Source organism: Oncorhynchus masou, unplaced genomic scaffold (genome assembly GCF_036934945.1).
Source record: "Oncorhynchus masou masou isolate Uvic2021 unplaced genomic scaffold, UVic_Omas_1.1 unplaced_scaffold_1104, whole genome shotgun sequence".
NCBI lineage: Eukaryota > Metazoa > Chordata > Actinopteri > Salmoniformes > Salmonidae > Oncorhynchus > Oncorhynchus masou.
Window position 1 is genome coordinate 142984 of NW_027000763.1, and position 6732 is coordinate 149715.

The following is a 6732-nucleotide window of genomic DNA, read 5'->3' on the forward strand; positions in this document are numbered from 1 at the left end:
GCTGAACAGCTTCTACCCCCAAGTCATTAGACTGCTGAACAGCTTCTACACCCAAGTCATTAGACTGCTGAACAGCTTCTACCCCCAAGCCATCAGACTGATGAACGTTAATGAAATGGCCACCTGCACTATTTGCATTGACCCCCTTTGTTATTGATGTATTTTTCTAATTGTTTTCCACTGACTCTCTTGAATTGGCTCGATGCACACTCACTACACTCTACCCACACATTCACTGTGATACTGACCGACTTTCACACTAGCTGCTGCTACTGTGTTTATTATCTATCCTGATTGCCTAGTCACTTTTACCCTTACCTACATGTACATACTGTATTACCTCAACTACCTCGCACCCATGCACATTGACTCGTACTGGTACTCCTTGTATATAGCCTTGTTATTGTGTTACTATTTAGAAAATATTTTCTTACTTTTTAACTCTGCATTGTTGGGAATGGGCTCGAAATAAAGCATCTCACAGTTGTCTTCGACGTATGTGACCAATACGATTAGATTTTCATCTGAACAAATGAATGCTCTCGTTGTTATAATGAGTAATTTATTTAATTAATTTGGTTTTCCTTGAAGATTTGAATGGGCTGGGAAAGCCTTTCGTGATGGATCTAGACAATCTGGTGAAAAGGGAGGGTTTGCGACTCTTCTCTTCAAGTGGGAAGGACGATGCGATATCATAAATTCCCTCTGGAGAAAAGGAGCCATGAGATGTTGTCATCGTCTCTGCAACGAAAGACCATCCAGCATGCCATCAATTTACATGTTTACTCATTTATCAGACACTCTTATCCAGAGAGACTTACAAGGAGCAATTAGGATTAAGTGCCTTGCTCAAGAGCACATTGACAGATTTTGCCTCGTGAACTCAGGGATTCTGAACCAGCAACCTATCGGTTACTGGCCCAACCTCTTAACCCACTAGGCTACCACCCAGCCCACAGTACAGTATGTCATAGGTAACAACTCAGAGGAGTACAATGTCTTTCCAAATGAATTAGTGGAATGGTAAAGGGATAATGTCTCAGTCTTGACTGAGCAGCAGCCTAAACAACAGCAGGGCTTACCTGTAAAGTACACAGTAGGGGAAATGTTCTGAGGCTGGTACTCCAGAGACTCTTGAGGACAGAGGTTCTTACTAACTTTCTTGGAACCCTGGTTGGTGGGAAAAGGCACATTAAAACAAACTGAAAAATGTTTGATATCTTAAAGTACAGCATATCAATTGTAAAGAAGCAGTGCAATGCCATGACACAAAGAATCATATCTCATAAAAGGTCAACAGCAGTGTTATTCATGAAAGATGTATGTGTACTATACCTTTGTGTTAAAGGTGAGGACCTGCTCTCCAGTACTGCTGATGGTATCCCTTTCCAAATCAAACACGCCTTCTACAATGTCACTGGTGGCCACGCTGGTAGCGGACTCAAAATAACATTTAGCAGTGGCTTTGGTGATCATTTGAAGAATGACCATGCAAGTAGAAGTCTTTGGATCGTTCTGGACTGAAACATCAAAGTTTATATTTTCATACTCATCTGACCATTGTCTCAGGAAGCCCTTCACTGTCTCTTCAGCAAATATCTGGAGAAGCTGAGAGGAGAGCTCCTTGGATATGGCACATTGTTCCTTTCCCCATTTCAGCCTTGAAAGAATGGAGTCTGAAGCACTTCTGGCTGCTTCCAATGTTAAGACCTGTGGAGTGCTGTGGCTGTCCTGAAGGGCTATCACTTTATCCACCAATTCATGGCTGAAAATGTGGATGGTCCAAGTGGAAATGATTTTTCTCAATTTCCTAACAGCAGATCGGAGGTCGTCAAGATGTGAAGCACCCTGTCCATCTTCCTGTGTGTTCTCAACACTTTCCACCATAATGTCCACTACCACCCCAGCAGCTTGCCTGACTTTGTCCACAAAGGTTACAGGAAGTAAGTCCTCTGTGTGAAAGAAGTCCTCAATGATTGTGTTTCTAACAATGGGAAAGTCAATCTGAGCAGGAAACTCAGTGGGGATGGGAGTCCCGGGTAAGGCAAAGTGCCATTTCGACTGCCTTAATTTTGAAGTAGGTGTTAGAGAGATGGAGGAGCGTGAAGAAGAGGTATTTCTTGTATTTTGGCTGTCAGCACTCCGACAACGGATCGTGTCAATATCCTCCAGCATGGATCCTGAGAGCTCAGTGGTTTTAGGTAGTAATTTGTGCGGAATGTCCACACAGGCATCGTTTCCACCAGGTGTAACACTGCTCTGGTTGACCTCAAGATGGCCGAGACTTGCTCTTTGTGAAGCAGGACTGCTTTGATATGTAAAGATTTGGATTGAACCAAGTGTTGTGTCTGATCTTTGAAGGTCTTTTCTGAGAAACTCCGTAATCTTACTTTGCAGACTGTAGTAGATGTTACGAGCAACAGACCAGATCCTTTTCTCAGAAACCTGTCCAGTGGTGAGCAAGGAGGTTCCAGATACCATGTCAGATGATTGGGTGGTCTGGGTGAGCTCCTGCTGGTCTTTCACCATGGTTTGTATAATATCAGTAGATGTGGTGGATGTAGATACAGACTGAAGGTACTTATCTGTTGTACCTTCCTCCACAATGTTAAATGATCTAGAGAGGACCTCACTCACTCCTTTCTCAGCTTTGGTTTGGAACTCATGACTAGAACGTTTTTGGAGGCTCTTTGTTGAAAGACTGTGGGAAGATGCAATGCCTTTGGAGGCAGCCGTGCTGCAATCTAGACTTACTGGAGAGGTTCGCTCAGGAGAACCTTGGAGACGTTCAAACATGTCTTCACATGGTGTTGGGGACCTTGACAAGGAGATGTCCTTCAGCTGAGACAGAACACCACCTACCAACATGTTGACCTCAAGGGACATATCAGATATTTTCTTTCCTACTGTGGAGAAGCAAGGTGCATTTGATGTCTGATCCTCGCATGAGGTCAAGATTGTTGAAATGACCTCTTTGGTACTATTGGTCAGTAGAGCCTCGTCTGTTTCAGTCCAGAGAAGTTTTGAACTCTCGCTGACACCCCTGTGTAGAGCCACTTCAAGGTTCAAACTGCGCAAGTGAGGCACACTCTTACTAGCTTGCCTCAAGTCCTGGCTTGCCAAACAAATGTTCTCCTTAGTCCCAAGATGTCCAGAGTCCTCTGCGGGTATATGACTAGACATTCTGCTCAGCATGTCTGACCTCCGCTGGTGAATGATGAAGTCCTTTAATGTCTTCTTAATATTGTTATATAAACTAGTGATAGCAGACCAGATCCTGCTCTGTAGCTTTTGTGCATTTTCCTGGAGGTCAGGTTCTCTCTCCTCTACTTCTGCAGGTTGCGCCGAGCTCTGCAGGTCTTCCACAAATGTGTCAATGATGCCAAAGGCAGCAGAATCCGCACAAATATCCTTTGACCATGTGTACTGGTTTTGAATGGAACAAGACCTGGATGCTACAGAATAAGCAGGCTTTGCACTAGTTAAGCTACTGGTGGACTTTTTAACTAGGAACTCACTCACTGCTTGAGTGGCATTTCTCTTAAATTCCTCACTTGAGAGTTTTTTCATGCAATCTAACAGACTGGTCAAAGAAGCTGTGGCCTTACTTCTGCTGTCCTCAATTTGACAGGGGAACTCACATACTATTGGTGATGAGGCCCTGGAATGGGAGAAGTCCCCAAGCTGAGCCAGAACACCCTCTACAAATTTCTCTCTCTCAATAGAAAAGTCTGATCCTTTTTCTCCAACAGTGTACAGGGCGTCCTCCTTCGACATCTCAGTGTTGTACAAGACCAGAAGCTCTGAGATGACTTCTTTGGTGCAAGTTGTCAGAAGGAGCTTGCATTCTTCTGACTCAGTTTGTGCCCAAAGAAGTTTTGAGCTCTCACTTAGGCCTCTTTGTAAAGTAACTTCACCAGTGGACTCTGGCAACTGAGGCTCACTCTTACTGGGCCTATATTTCATGTCTAAGCAAGGAAGTGGAACTGTCTCCTTAAACTCAGCATTTGTGATGTTGTCATCAGATGTGACAATACTCTTTAAGGCACATCGCTGAAGCTTGCCGAAATAATCTTTCAAGTTGTTTTGGATGCTGTCGTAAATGTGAACAGCAGCAGACCAGGCACTCTTCTGTTGGGGACTCTCTTCAGATTCAGCCAAGGACTTCATATCTGACACGAAAGTCTTAACAACTACTGACGCTGCTGAGCCCACTGGGTGAATTGACTCTGTCTTTACAATGCCAGACAATGTTTGACCTGATACAGCACCTGTTAACTCAGACTGAACGACTGAACTAGGAAAGCTCAAACTACTGACTTTTTTGGTAAGAACTCCACTCACTGCTTGTATTGCTGATGTTTGAAACTCCAGGCTGGAGAGTTTTTGGATGCTCTTAGATGTGAGCGTGCAGGAGGAACCAGATTCACCAATATTGTAGCTGCTCTCGTATTTCCTTATCAGGGCATCAAGATCCTCAATGAAGCCAACATGCGATGCCAAAAACGTGATCTTGTCCTTCAGATCTTCCAGCAAATTCTGTTTGTTCTCGTCAACAAAAGCCACCATTGTGTCAGAGATGGTGGTCATGACTTGCCCTGTTAGACTCTTGCTCTCTTGGTCAACTTTTTCAAGTTTAGCAGTCAGCTCTCTCACCATGCTCTCAGTCACCTTGGTCTGTGAGTCTCCCCTTACCGGTGTCACTAGAGAGGTTTGACTTGCGGAGGCACTCTGAACGACCACTGATAAGGCCGACTTGACATCTTTAGCCAACTCTGCCATTACAGCAGGGGTTAGCATCATAGAGCCTGCACTTCCAGATGGAGAATTGGACATGCATGCAAGTTTGGAGAGAGATCCTTGCAGGCTGTCCTGCACACAGGTGACGAGGGTGTCCTCTGAGACACCTAAGAGGACTTGTAGCGTCTCAGAGTTGGTTGTTTTCTTCTGCACATCAGACAGAGAGGTTAGAGTCCTTGGAAGAAAAAAAACAGAAATCATCAAAGTCAAACAAATAATATGTAAGGCTGTGATGCACATTCAGTGTGTCAAATACATCTGCACCATTGAAAACAATGAGGAAAACGCTGCTGTTTCTCTGAGAAAAAACCTTAGTGTGATGTCAGCCTTACTGCTTAATTTCTAAAGCCCAATAAAATGTCATTTGTATTGAAACTGGCCTGTAGATATCTATCTATCCTGGCAATATCTATCCTCTACAAAAATCCAAATTGCTATAAACTTCAAATACTGTAACTTCTAATAACTTCAAGGACAATCATAAATACAAGGCAGTTTGAAGAAATGTTAAAGGGAAATTTCTAAATGTTTCAACTTCATATTCATCATCTCCAGCACCACCCCAACATCAGCATATGTGAAAAACGGGCATTTCTATGTTTTTTAGTAAAAAAGAAAGAGGAAGATAAGTATTTTCTATGTCATCATCAACCAATTAGTAGGCAATGCATACTCATAATTGGTTAAAATCACACGATGCACACTGATGATGTCATTAGAATCTAGAGCTGAGCATTTAACCAACGTTTTTGTTATTTTTCGGTTTTTAAACAACTAATTGACTGATGTCGGCTCAATTATTTGAATTCCATAGTTAATTTTTTCTTTTTCTGTGAGCTCGATGCTCAGTTTCTGTGGAGATAAATCAGATCAATCACGAACTATACAATGTAGTAGGGAGTTGTAGTTTCCAACAGGCCAATATTCTACATAGTTTAGCACAGAAAATATGGCAATTAATTCCCATAATCCATTGCACGCCCACTTACTTGTCCACTCTGTGTGGAGCAGATACGGAAACCTCATTGACTGAGACGGAGAGACGAGAGAATGCATGAGAGAGATAAAAAGCAGTTCTCTACCTGGAAATACATGATCTAAGTGATTGACAGTTGGTGTTCAGCGGTCATAAAAGTACGTCTTATTTACTTAGAAGAACTACTAAAATAGTGATTTTGTCAGACAGGATAAGCAGCAGCTCTATAGAGATGAGTTGATGACTTGGAATGAAATAATAAAGTCATCAAATAAATATTTTATATGAGAAAGTAAATGATGGTTGATAAGTCATAAACAGTAATGGACAGTCACTACCATCATGGGACTTTTATTCATTGTTTGATTATGTGTTGTTACAGCATTCAACACACATAATCCATAGTGCATTCAATGTCTAAAAAAAGTATTGAAATCCAAAACCGTGATTATTTTTTAAATATTTAAAATGAAAACCAAACCAACCTCAAAATGCACTAATTTCTCAGCACTATTGGAAACAGTTACATCCCTCTATATTTTTTTTACTACAAAGCATGGAAATGTGTAATTTTCACATATGGTGATGCTGGAGATGAATATGAAGTTGTTAAATTTCCCTTTAAGAACATACCTCATGGCCCCCTTGGGCAGGTAGCTTCCACTGCCCTTAGTCAGGTAAATCTCCTTGAACTTAAGTTGTGATTCCTGCTCTTCTTCCTCTTCCTGCTCCATACAGTTGGAGGAAGGGTAGGGAGTCGGGATGCGAAAGCTATTGTAAGACTTTCGACTGCCTGGCCTCTTAGGTACACCAGCCTCAGTAAATCTCACGCGGGACTTGGTGTTAGTCTTATCGTCTAACAAACTGGTGAGTGACGCTGTGAGAGATCTCTGTGACAATGGAGAGGAGGCAGCATCTTGGATGCCCAGTAGTTCGTAAAGACCTGGGATGATGAT

General features: G+C 42.5%; 1 long non-coding RNA gene across 1 annotated transcript; it reads right to left on the bottom strand.

The window, feature by feature from the left end:
- Nucleotides 1-687: 687 nt before the first annotated feature.
- On the bottom strand, nucleotides 688-1707 carry LOC135529143 (uncharacterized). Its single transcript, XR_010453661.1, has 3 exons — nucleotides 1336-1707; nucleotides 1083-1170; nucleotides 688-741 (listed from the first exon to the last, which is right to left on the bottom strand). It is a non-coding gene; the product is annotated as an uncharacterized LOC135529143 (long non-coding RNA).
- Nucleotides 1708-6732: the final 5025 nt, after the last annotated feature.